We start from the raw sequence: 13,820 nt of genomic DNA, 5'->3' as shown, positions 1-13,820 counted from the left end.
CATCTTCAGATATCAGTATTGCAAAAATCAAAAGTAAAGATTTTGTTAGAAAAGAAATAATATGATCTAAATACTCCAAGTTGCATTGATTTTGGAGTATAATAACCTAAATTACATTACTAGGATACAATCTATTGTTCAGATATATTATCATTTTGAGATAGCTCTATATTTATTTCCCAATATTCTGTTCAAGAATTTTGCATCTAAGTTTATGAGAATTGGTCTTAACCTTCCTTTCTTTCAAAGTGCTCATCCTGTTTTAAATTGAAGTTATGTTAGCCTCATTAGTAACGTTGGGAAAAGTTTCCTCTATTTCTATTCTCTAGAAATATTTCCTTGTGATTGTAGTTAGTTCTTCCTTAAAGTTTGGATGACTTCACCAATTAAGACATATAGATCTTAGGTTTTCTTTTCAATAATGGATTCAGTTTTTTTTTAATAACATAGAAGTTTCCAGATGTTCTCTTTTTAATAAATCAGTTTGGCAAAGTTTTTTTTTTTGGGGGGGGGGGGGAGGAATTGTCCATTGTATAGAATCCCTTTACCATCTTAAATAAAATTATCTTTTTTGTTAATTCAATAATTATCTTCTGGTTTTGTTGGTTTCCTCTGGTATAAGTTTGATATTCTGTGTTGTTACTTTTAGCTCTATCCAGAAGCAGATTTAACAGCAGGTGCACCAGGTGCATGCCCTGGACCCCGACTTCTGAAGGTCTCCGCAAAACCTCAACTTTACACTTTTTTCTAATAACACCAAGTTTGGTCTCATATATCCAATTTGCACATTAATAGTACATAATATTTTTTTTTATTTAAAAATATAGTTAACTTGTATTTTTATTTTCCTTGTCTCTCTCTCTCTTTTTTAAGTGCCTCCAAGTTTTCTTCTGCACCCGGGGCCTCAACTGACCTTAACCCGCCTCTGACTCTATCCCCTCTCCCAGCTCAGGTTTGATGTACTGTATTGAAATGGAAGCTTAGATCACTGGTTTTTAACATTTTTTCTTTCTTAATACATGTGTCTGAGGATTTCCATTTTCTTTTAAACTGCTTTAGTTGCATCCCACATATTTTCATTTGTGTTATCTTTTTAATAATTTAGTTCAAAGTATTTTTAATTTGGGATTTTCAATCTTTCTCTTACCAATGAATTATTTAGAGTGCATGTTTATATTCACAGGCAGTTGGAGATTTGCTACTTATAATCTTTCTAGTTACTTTTTTTTTATTTCTTGCTTAATTCCACTGGGATCAAAAAATATATACTGAATTATTTCAGTCATGAAATTTGTTGAGGGCTGCTTTATGTTCAAATTTATTACCAATTCTGGTTAACAACTTAAGAAGACAGGATCTGGACTCAGACCCTTTGGCTTCTTAGTTAGTCTCCACTGCTTTCAAACTTTATAATCTTAACATTGTTTAACATTTCAGTGTTTTGGTTTTAACAAATATATTAATACTACCATATTTGTTTGCCAGGGCTGGCATAACAAGTTACCACAGACTGGGTATTTTAAGCACATAAATTATTTTCTTATGGTTCTGGAGGCTGAAGTCCAAGATCAAGATGCCAGCAGGGTTATATTCCTCTGTGGCCTCTCTTCTTGGCTTGCAGATGGCTGCTCTCTTGGTCTTCACATGGTCTTCCCTATGGGTACCTGTGCCTGTGATGTCTCTTCCTTTTCTTCTAAAGACACTAGTCATATTGGATTAGGCCCCTGCCCTGGTGGCTTCATTTTAACTTAATCACTTCTTTAAAGATCTTTATTTTAAATGCAATCACATTCTTAGGTGTTGGGAGTTAGGGCTTCAACATATGAATCTTGGTGGGGGGCATTATACAGTCCATAAAAATTACATACCTTATAACTTGTTATGATAATTACATAAAAAAATAAATACCACATGCTTATATTGGTTGCCTGGCCCATAATAAGCATTCAAAAATATAAGCAATTTTTACTTCTTATGTTTATTTATGTTTGGGTTTATACACATAAGCTTATCTGAGTTTTTTATTTTTGTAGTCAAATTTCTTGGTATAAGATATATCTTGGTTTTTGCTTTATTATATTTTATACATTAATTCTATCTTTTTTAATTTTTACTTATCTTTTACTATCTGGCTGTGTTTGGATTTGGGCTACTGTTGTGTATATGTGTTTGCACTCATACTTTAAAAGAGTAGAAAATTTTTTATTTTTTATTTATAACAGCAAGCATCAATAGCAGTACTATGATATAAAAAATTTTAAGACTTTCAAAATGTTCTATATCTGTGCTGTTCAGTGCAGTAGCTATGAACCACATGTTAAATATCAAGCACTTGAAATATGGCTAATATAACTGAGAACCTGAGTTGTTCATATTAATTCATTTTAATTAATTTAAATTTAAAGGTGCACATGTGGCTAGTAGCTGCCTTATTGTACAGCAGAAATCCATGGCACACTCAGTTCTCTATTAAATAATTTTTATCGAGGACCTGAAGATGGCAGTGGAGTAGGCGGATGCACAGATGCCCAGCCCTCACCACTAAACTGGAATACAAATCAATTTAGGAAAAATCAGCATGAAAAAACAACTCTGGACTATAAGAACAGCTCTCAAAAACCAAGGAGCAAAGAAGAAACCACAACAAACCTGGTAGGGAGCATCTGAATCTCCCCTGCTTACAGGAACAGAGGTAGGGGTGAGGCTAAGAGCCCAGAGGGGATCTCACTCCAGGGAAAGAGCAGAAAATAGTGCTTACAGCCACTTGCCTGGAAACCAGGGAGCGAGGTGTGTTGAAAGGAACTGCTTGGCCCTGGCTGGTTGGCTCAGCGGTAGAGCGTCGGCCTCGCGTGCGGGGGACCTGGGTTCGATTCCCAGCCAGGGCACATAGGAGAAGCACCCATTTGCTTCTCCACCCCCCACCCCCCTCCTTTCTCTCTGTCTCTCTCTTCCCCTCCTGCAGCCAAGGCTCCATTGAAGCAAAAATGGCCTGGGCGCTGGGGATGGCTCCTTGGCCTCTGCCCCAGGTGCTATAGTGGCTCTGGTCGCGGCAGAGCGACACCCCAGAGGGGCAAAGCATCGCACCCTGGTGGGCAGAGTGTCGTCCCTGGTGGGCGTGCCCGGTGGATCCCGGTCGGGCGCATGCGGGAGTCTGTCTGACTGTCTCTCCCCATTTCCAGCTTCAGAAAAAAAAAGAAAAAAAAAAAAAAAAGAAAGAAAGGAACTGCTTATCTCCCAAGTGGAAAAGAGAGAGAGGGACAGACTGTGAGGGGCTAAGGAATGCAGGAGACAACCTAAAAAAGCTGACTCATCCATGCTGGAGGCAGCCATAGCTGGGGGAGGGACTGAACCTTCCACAAAACAGTACTGAATTGCTTCTGGATCAGAGATCTCCAGACATCTCTCCAGCTCCAATCAGCACAATGAGACACAGCTGAAAACAAGAAGTGGGAAGGAGGGGCAGTAATTCAGGTCTCCATAGAGATCTGAGATACACCTCCCCCTACTGAAGCTGAGAAAACACCTGCCCCCAGAGAGATCAGTTGCTGAAAGAGGCCTTCAGAGTCTCAGGTTACACCCATCACATTCCTGGATACAGTTTCAAGAAAGCCCCCTGCTGAGATCAGTAAACAAGACTATCACCTGTTAAGAAAACAAACAAATCAAGACTTCAAAGCTGCCCAAATATGAAAATGGATTACAAATAATAGCTGATACCAACCCAAGAAGACCTGGAAATAACACAAGTGAAAACTGGAGGAAGACAACACCAAGCCCAGACTCAACCAACTCTACAAACAAAACACCCAAACACAGATAATGAGAAGCCAAAGAAGTGCAATTCAAATGAAACCACAGGAGAAACCTTCAGGAGATGAACTGAGTGATATGGAAATAATCAAACTTCCAGATGCGGAGTTCAAAATAATGATTGTAAGGATGCTTAGGGATCTTAGAACAACAATGGATGGTCATTATGAACACCTAAATAAAGAAATAGCAAGTATAAAAAAGGATATTAAAATATTAAAAAAGAATCAGTCAGAGATGACAAATACTATATCAGAAATAAAGACCACAATGGAAGGAATTAAAAACAGGATGGATAGAGCTGAGGATCAAATCAGCAAGTTGGAGGACAACTAGAATGAAGACAAGAAAGCAGAGAAGAAGAAAAAAAGAGACTCAAAATGTCTGAGGAAACTCTAAAAAAGCTCTTTGACAACATGAAGAGAAATAACATCTACATCATAGGGGTTCCTGAAGAAGAAGAGAAAGAACAAAGAATAGAGACTTTGTTCAATCATATCATAGCTGGAAACTTCCCTAAATTAATGCAGGAGAAACTCTCACAAGTTCAAGAAGCACAGAGAAAACTCCATTAAAGAGAAACCCAAAGAAACCTATACCAAGACACATCATAATTAAAATACCAAAGCTAAGTGATAAAGAGAAAATATTAAAAGCTGCTAGAGAAAAAAAAGCTATCACCTACATTGGAGCCCCCATAAGGATGACATCTGACTTCTCAACAGAAAAACTTGAAGCCAGAAGGGAATGGCAAGAAATATTCAGAGTAATGCAGAACAAGAACCTACAACCAAGACTACTTTATCCAGCAAGGCTATCATTTAAAATTGAAGGAGAAATAAAAAGTTTCTCAGAAAAAAAAAAAAATTCAAAAAATTCATTACAACCAAACCAATGCTGGAGGAAATGTTAAGGGGCCTGTTGTAAACAGATCAAAGTGGGAAAAGAATATAGCAAAAAAGGAATACAGCTTTAAAGAATAAAATGGCAATAAACAACTACATATCAATGATAACCATAAATATAAATGGATTAAATGATCCAATCAAAAGACCTAGGGTAGCTGCATGGATAAGAAAAAAAGACCCATACATATGCTGCCTACGAGACACACTTTAGAACAAAAGATGAACATAGACTGAAGGTAAAAGAATGAAAAAAAACATTTCATGCAAATGGAAATGAAAAAAAGGTTGGGGTAGCAATACTTATGTCAAACAAAATGGACTTTAAAACACAGGCTATAGTAAGAGATAAATAAGGCCACTACATAATGATAAAGGGAGTAATCCAACAGGAAGATATAACTATTATAAATATCTATGCACCTAATATAGGAGAACCTAAATATATAAAGCAGACTCTGATGGATTTAAAGAGCAAGATCAACAGCAATACTATAATAGTAGGGGATTTCAATACCCCACTAACATCACTAGATATATGCTCAAGAAAGAAAATTAACAAAGAAAGAGCAGACTTAAAGGACACACTATCAACATGATTTAATATATATCTTCAGAACCTTTCACCCTAAAGCAGCACAATATACATTCTTTTCAAGTGTTCATGGTACATTCTCTAGTATAGACCACATGTTAGGGCACAAAAGTGCTCTCAACAAATTTAAGAAGATTGAAATCATATCAAGCACTTTCTCTGATCACAATGGCATGAAATTAAAAATCAACCACAACAGAAAAGCTCAAAAATTCTCAAACAAATGGAAACTAAATAGCAGGTTGTTAAATAATGAATTCATTAAGAATAAGATCAAAGAAGAAATAACAAAATTCCTAGAAATGAATGACAATGAGTATACAACAACTCAAAATTATGGGACACAGCAAAAGCAGTATTGAGAGGGAAGTTCATAGCATTACAGGCACACCTTAAGAAACTAGAAAAAGCTCAAATAAACAACTTAACCCTGCATCTAAAAAAACTAGAAAAAGAACAGCAAGTAAAGCTCAAATGTAGTAGAAGAAAGGAAATAATAAAGATCAGAGCAGAAATAAATAACATAGAGGCTAAAGAAACAATACAGAGGATCAATGAAACTAGGAGCTGGTTCTTTGAAAAGGTAAACAAGATCAATGAACCTTTAACTAGACTCACCAAGAAAAAGAGAGAGAGGACTCAAATAAATAAAATTAGAAATAAGAGGGGAGAAATAACAACTGACACAACAGAAATACAAAGGATTGTAAGAAAATACTATGAAGAACTGTATGTCAAAAAACTAGACAACCTAGACAAAACTGGACAAATTCCTTGAAACATACAATCTTCCAAAAACCAATCTGGAAGAATCAGAAAACCTAAACAGACCGATAACACCAAATGAGATTGAAACAGTTACCAAAAAACTCCCAAAAAAGAAAAGTCTGGGGCCTGATGTCTTCACAACTGAATTCTACCAAATATTCAAAGAAGAACTGACTCCTATCCTTCTCAAGCTATTTCAAAAAATTCAAGAGGAAAGAAGACTTCCAAGCTCCTTTTATGAGGTGAGCATAATTCTGATTGCAAAACCAGGCAAAGACAACACAAAGAAAGAAAATTACAGGGCAATATCTCTGATGAATATAGATGCTAACATCCTCAACAAAATATTAGCAATCCGGATCCAGCAATATATGAAAAAAATCATACACCATGATCAAGTGGGATTTATTCAGGGGAGGCAAGGCTGGTACAATATTTGTAAATCAATCAATGTGATTCATCACATAAACAAAAGGAAGGAGAAAAACCACATGATTATTTCAATAGATGCAGAAAAAGCATTTGATAAAATCCAGCACCCGTTCATGATCAAAAGTCTCAGCAAAGTGGGAATACAGGGAACATACCTCAACATGATAAAGGCCATCTATGACAAACCCACAGCCAACATCATACTCAATTGGCAAAAATTAAAAGCAATCCCCTTAAGATCAGAAACAAGGCAAGGGTGCCCCCTTTCACCACTCTTATTCAACATAGTTCTGGAAGTCCTAGCCACAGCAATCAGACAAAAAGAAGAAATAAATGACATTTAATTTTGAAAAGAAGAAGTAAAACTATCATTATTTGCAGATGATATGATATTGTATATAGAAAACCCTACTAAAGTCTCAGTCAAAAACTACTGGACCTGATAAATGAATTTAGCAAAGTGGCAGGATATAAAATCAATACTCAGAAATTAGAGGCATTTTTATATGCCAACAATGAACAGTCAGAAAGAGAAATTAAGGAAACAATCCCCTTCACTATTATAACCAAAACAATAAAGTACCTAGGAGTAAACTCAACCAAGAAGACTAAAGACTTGTACCCGGAAAATTGGAAAGCATTGATAAAAGAAATCAAGGAAGATACAAACAAGTGGAAGCATATACCATGCTCATGGTTAGGAAGAATAAACATCATTAAAATGTCTATATTACCCAAAGCAATCTATAAATTCAATGCAATACCAATTAAAATACCAATGACATACTTTAAAAATATAGAATATTTCAAAAATTTATATGAAACCAAAAAAGGACATGAATAGCCTCAGCAATCTTAAAAAAGAAGAATAAAGTGGGAAGTATCACACTTTCCGATATCAAGTTATACTACAAAGGCATTGTACTCAAAACAGCCTGGTACTGGCATAAGAACAGGCACATAGATCAATGGAACAGAACAGAGAACCCAGAAGTAAACCCACAGCTCTATGGACAACTGATATTTGACAAAGGAGGTAAGGAAATACAACGGAGTAAAGACAGCCTCTTTTTTTTTTTTTTTTTTATTTATTTATTTATTTTTAATGGGGTGACATCAGTAAATCAAGATACATATATTCAAAGACAACATGTCCAGGTTATCTTAAAGTTCAATTATGTTGCATACCCATCACCCAAAGTCAGATTGACCTGTCACCCTCTATCTAGTTCTCTCTGTGCCCCTCCCCCTCCCCCTTCCCTCTCCCTCTCCTCCCTCCCCCCCCGTAACCACCACACTCTTATCAATGTCTCTTGGTTTCACTTTTATGTCCCATCTATGTATGGAAAAATGCAGTTCCTGGTTTTTTCTGATTTACTTATTTCACTCCGTATAATGTTGTCAAGGTCCCACCATTTTGCTATAAATGATCCGATGTCATCATTTCTTATGGCTGAGTAGTATTCCATGGTGTATATGTGCCACATCTTTTTTATCCAGTCATCAATTGATGGGCTTTTTGGTTGTTTCCATGTCCTGGCCACTGTGAACAATGCGAGACAGCCTCTTTAACAAATGGTGTTGGGAAAATTGGACAACTACCTGCAAAAAAGTGAAACTAGATCACCAGCTTACACCGCTTACAAAAATAAACTCAAAATGCATAAAAGACTTAAATGTAAGGCGTGAAACCATAAGCATCTTAGAAGAAAACATAGGAAGTAAGCTCTCTGACATCTCTAGGAGCAATATATTTGCTGATATATCTCCACGAGGAAGTGAAATAAAAGACAGAATAAACAAATGGGACTATATCAAACTAAAAAGCTTTTGCACAGCTAAAGACAATAAGAACAGAATATAAAGACAAACTACACAATGGGAGAACATATTTGAGAATACATCTGATACAGGGTTAATAACCAAAATTTATAACTTGTAAATCTCAACACCAGGAAGACAAACAATCCAATCAAAAAATGAGAAAAAGAAGGCCCTGGCCAGTTGGCTCAGTGGTAGAGCATTGGCCTGGCATGCAAGGGGTCCTGGGTTCGATTCCTGGCCAGGGCACACAGGAGAAGTGCCCATCTGCTTCTCCACCCCTCCCCCTCTCCTTCCTCTCTGTCTCTCTCTTCCCCTCCCACAGCCGAGGCTCCATTGGAGCAAAGATGGCCCGGGCGCTGGGGATGGCTCCTTGGCCTCTGCCCCAGGCGCTAGAGTGGCTCTGGTCCCAACAGAGCGATGCCCCAGAGAGGCAGAGCATCGCCCCCTGCTGGGCAGAGCGTCGCCCCTGGTGGGCGTGCTAGGTGGATCCCTGTCTGACTGTCTCTCCCCGTTTCCAGCTTCAGAAAAATACAAAAAAAAAAAAAAAAAAAAAAAATAATATATAAAAAAAAAAATAAAATATAAAAAAAAAAAAAGCTTTGGTACATATATACTATGGAATACTACTCAGCCATAAGAAATGATGACATCGGATCATTTACAATAACATGGATGGACCTTGATAACATTATATGGAGTGAAATAAGTAAATCAGAAAAAACTAAGAACTATATGAATCCATACATGGATGGGACATAAAAATGAGACTCAGAGACATGAACAATAATGTGATGGTAATGGGGGTGTGGGGGAGGGGGGATGTGGCGAGGAAGGAGAGAGGGGGTGGTGGAGGGAAGGGACACAAAGAAAACCAGATAGAAGGTGATAGAAGACAATTTGACTTTGGTTGAGGGGCATACAGCATAATCAAATGTCAAAATAATCTGGAGATGTTTTCTCTCAATATATGTACGCTGATTTATAAATGTCACTGCATTAAATTTAATAAAAAATGATAAAATAATAATAATTTTTATCAACTCTCCTCTATAAGTATGCTTCCACTTCCTCCCATCTTCCTCATTTCCTCCCTCTCTCATTCATTCCTAATTCTTTATCATTATATTTTTCTTAACCATTTTGGTGTTAATTTTCTTAAATATATATCTTTTTATTCCTTGCTTATCCAAGTGAAAGGAGAGGAGATAGAGAGGCAGACTCCTTCATGCAACCCAACCAGAATCCACCTGGCAACCCTGTCTGGGGTTGATGCTCACTCACAACCAAACTATTTTTAGTGCCTGAGGCAGAGGCTCTATTGAGCCATCCTCAATGCCAAGGGCCAATGTGCTCAAACCAACTGCTCCATGGCTGCTGTGGGAAGGAAAGAGAGAGAGGGACAGAGAAGGGGGAGGGGTGGAGAAGCAGGTGGTCACTTCTCCCATGTGCCTTGACCAGGAATCAAACCCAGGACTTCCATAGGCCAGACCAACACTCTACTACTGAGCCAACTGGCCAGGACCACATACATCTTGATATGATAGCAATTAGTGCTCATTGCCATATATTTCAGTTCTCTCATTCTGGGCTTGTGACAGGATTGCCTTTCCTGATAGTCTTGTGTCTGGGTGAATTCCTGTGATGAATTCTGAGTTGTGAGTGGAAATTACCTTACTGGTGTTAGACCCTTTTTTCTGCCATGAAGTCTAGTAATAAATATTTTAGATTGGTCTTCTCCGTCAGTCTGTGTTAAAGTGAAGATGGAGAATTGAATGACATTCATAATGAATGACAACACACTCATTATGAATATTTAGCATGAGTATGAACTAAACCTGTATTTTGTTAAATTGTTGATATTTGGCAGCTGATGGTTCCTGTATCGTAACCTAGTCTAGTCTGTCCTGATTGATACATTCTACTACTTGGTTTATCAGCATAAAATCTATATGAGAAATCAAGCCACTTGCTAGGTTATCAGTTTTCCTTTCTTTGTCTTTTCTGCATGTACAATGCTCATAAATATTAGGGAGTATTTTATCACTTAATATTCATTTTGAAATATCCCCTAATTTTTGTGAGCAGTATATTTAAAAGTAACAATAATGTTTAAATGTTTCTTCTCTTCTGAACTATAATGTTCACAGTTATTTTATTCTTAGTTTTAAAACTAAATGGATTTATTTTACATTTAACATTTAGTTAGCAGAGATATGGAATGATTGTCAATCAGAAAACAATAAGAATAACAATTCTTAATTACTTTGTGGTAATAAAATAATAGAAGATGGTAAGAATAAAACATTAAAAATTGGGAAGCCAGAGACAAAATGTGGCAGTATTTACATAGTGATCTCTATAGGAGGGAATGTCTTACTAAGTTTTTCAAGAAAGTCTTATGGAATTGTATTCTTGATCTCTTAAATGCTGTATTTGTACATAAAAGACAGTTTGGCTAGATATAAAATTCTTAGGTTGCCCCTCCCCTTTTGTTCTCTAAGGATTTGTAGGTGTTTCTCTAAGTCATCTAGTTTTGAATCAGTCTGAAACTTCTTATTGATTTTATTTTTTTGTGGCCCTGATGAATAACATAATTTTGTTTTCTAAACATTCAGCAAGCTTCTTATTCATTTTTGAATTCAGTAATTTTACTTATATTTTTTCCAATGTTGATTGTTCTGTGTTGATTTTCCTGGAACAAAATAAATCCTTTTAGCCATATACTCTCAGCTATTCTTTTATTTATGAAAAATATTTTTGATGTATATTTTGATTTCTAATTTTTTTTGTTCTATTAATTCATTTACCCTTTTTGGAGATCCCAATTATATATGTATTGGATCTTCCATATCTCACATTGTCTAATAATTCTAAACATCTAATTTGAATTTTTGATTCATCTGTTATGAATGTCACTTTATTTTCTGAATTATTTATTCCAATGAAGCCTTCAATTCATTTTTTTCTCCAGCTCTTTCAGTTCCATTTTATCTCTTCTTATTTTTTAACAATTTATCAGAATTCTTCATTATAATATTTTAAGTTCATACTGATACAATTGATTATGATTTTAATCTGAGAAATTTATTAAATTATATAGCTTACTCCAATCATCAGTAGTATATATTACATTTTCTTCTATAATACTGCTATCTCAAATTTTGTTGGTTTCTTCTTTTATTTGTTTATCTGTTCATGTTGTCTTCCCAATATAACCAAATATTATTGAAGACCCTGTCTTCTATGTATAGCACTTTATCCTAGAAGCTTAATTTAGATTAACATATACTAGACAATAAATGAATGCATTTTTCTCAGTAAATATCTTTTATATTGAGGTTCATTTTGATGAATGAGACATAATATCTCCCAAACCATTATTATAGATTTAGGGGATATAAAATAGCCCACAACACTGAGAGGACTTCTAGTTATCTATTTTTAAATTGGGATACTTTGCAAATATTAATACAAAACTTTCTGTCCACATTAAAGCATTGCATTAAGGAGGAAAAATAATGGAAGGTTTGGTATGGCTGTTCTCAAGAGGTTTTCCTCAAGAGGTGCTGTAAGTTAAAACCTTGAAGCCTGGTGGACTTTATATACCACTCTTTTCTTATCATAGAAATGTGAAGAGCCTTACTTAACATTTTTGGAATCTACTGCCTTTAAATACTGTGATAAATGCTTTTCTATTTAAAATAAATAAAGGTTTAGTCTAATACTGAGGGAGTCATTTACTGATAATCTAATAATTAGACTAGGTAGGCTGTTTGCTATGGCAAATAGTAAATTAGTATATGGTAGTATGGGATTTAAACTTGGTAAGTGGCCTTTATACTAACTTAAGAGTTGCTAGAAATTCTAACTCAAATTTCTTCTAAATAAAAATTGATTTTCATGTAATACTGCCATTTGATTTTAATGATTACTAATGGTTTAGAAGCAGGGGTTTTTATGTAGGATAAATAACTTGTTAGTTCAAACATTACATTTCTTGGTTTTAAAATAACTTCCATTGATTTTAAATGCTTTTATTTTAAGTGTATAACAGCATTTGGATCTGCTTGTTGTTATAACTTGAAGGTAGTAGCAAGAGTCACAGTCATGCTCCCTATGCCATGAAGATAACCTCTATGCTTCTCTCAATGAGAAAATCATTCTGGTCTTCTGGCCTTTCTCTTCCCTTATTCTACTGACTTGCATACTGATTTCCTTAGACCTTATTAATTGCTTTATATACTGTTTAGCTCATGCTAAATACCCTGTTTTTGGAGAGACATCATAATATTCAAGGCAGGTTTAGTAATGTACTTACTATTTTATTTTATAAAATTACTTTTCTGAATAATGCTGGTTTGTAAAACCTACTCAAGCATTTTTTAAAATATCTGCTTTAAAAAAACCATATGATGTTTATAGATGCACACTACACAAAGTTTTTAAACTGATTATTATAAGCAAAATTAGTATCAACATAAGTTAGGGCACTTGATCTAGCCTTTTCTCTAAATTGTCTCCTTCTGGTATCTAAGTGCTACTTTTCAAACAAGAAACTATATATGTAATTTTAGGAGTGTCTAGAACTTGCCTAGTTTCTAAGGGCTTAATCGTGCTTAATTTGTTTGGTTGTCACTGTTTCATAAATGACTGGGTCAGTCTACTGGGAACATGGCATGAGGCCATGTTCCTTGGAGAGCTCTTCAGATTTTATCTCTTGTTCTTTGTACTGACACTATCTAGAACATTGCCTTTTGTAAATTCTAGATCATACTTTTACTCAGCTTTAAAATAAATTAAGCACAGTTATTCTTACCCAGAGATAATGTTTTGACCAGAGGTCAGAACTGAAACTTATGTTTTGAAAGAAAGAAAGAGACACACACATACACTTTTCCCCTCAGGACATTCTCAGGAACTCCTTACTCCACATAGAACCACTGTGGAGATAATTAGTAAGCCTTCTTTAACTGATCTTCAACCATACTTGTATATTTAATTTAAATGATTTGAGGGGGAAGTATGTTTCTTAAAATCATTAATAACCACAATTTGAATTTCAGTTCTAAGGATACGCAACTAATAGTTCCCAATAGCACAATCCCAAGCACCTTATAAACCAAAGACTTTTTTTAATTTACTTTCTTATTATTTCTGAAATATAACTGGTCTACCTCAAACTCCATCTCATTAAGGATATACAGAAAATAATTTTTCATACTTTACTTTGGTTTTCAGCAAATAATGTTTGAAAAAACTTTTTCATCTTTTGCATTCTTCTCATGGATCTACTCAGTTGAGTGGAATGTCAAAGAATAATTAGACAAAATGGTAGCTTAAATATACAAGCTAAACAAATCCACTCTGATAAGATTTTATATAACAAGGCTACATTTTGTATAGACTTTGCCAGAACTTTGGTGCCTTACTGCGTTCATCTTCATTTAGTAACACAGCCATTCTGGGTGCTTCCAGAAATTCCTGAT

General features: G+C 35.4%; 1 non-coding gene across 1 annotated transcript; it reads left to right on the top strand.

The window, feature by feature from the left end:
* Positions 1 to 2,809: 2,809 nt before the first annotated feature.
* Positions 2,810 to 2,885, top strand: TRNAA-CGC (transfer RNA alanine (anticodon CGC)). Its single transcript has one exon. It is a non-coding gene; the product is annotated as a tRNA-Ala (tRNA).
* Positions 2,886 to 13,820: the final 10,935 nt, after the last annotated feature.

The sequence above is a fragment of the Saccopteryx leptura genome, chromosome 6, assembly GCF_036850995.1.
Source record: "Saccopteryx leptura isolate mSacLep1 chromosome 6, mSacLep1_pri_phased_curated, whole genome shotgun sequence".
Taxonomy (NCBI): domain Eukaryota; kingdom Metazoa; phylum Chordata; class Mammalia; order Chiroptera; family Emballonuridae; genus Saccopteryx; species Saccopteryx leptura.
The sequence above is the reverse complement of the archived record's forward strand: the minus strand, read 5'-3'. Positions and strand labels throughout refer to the sequence as shown.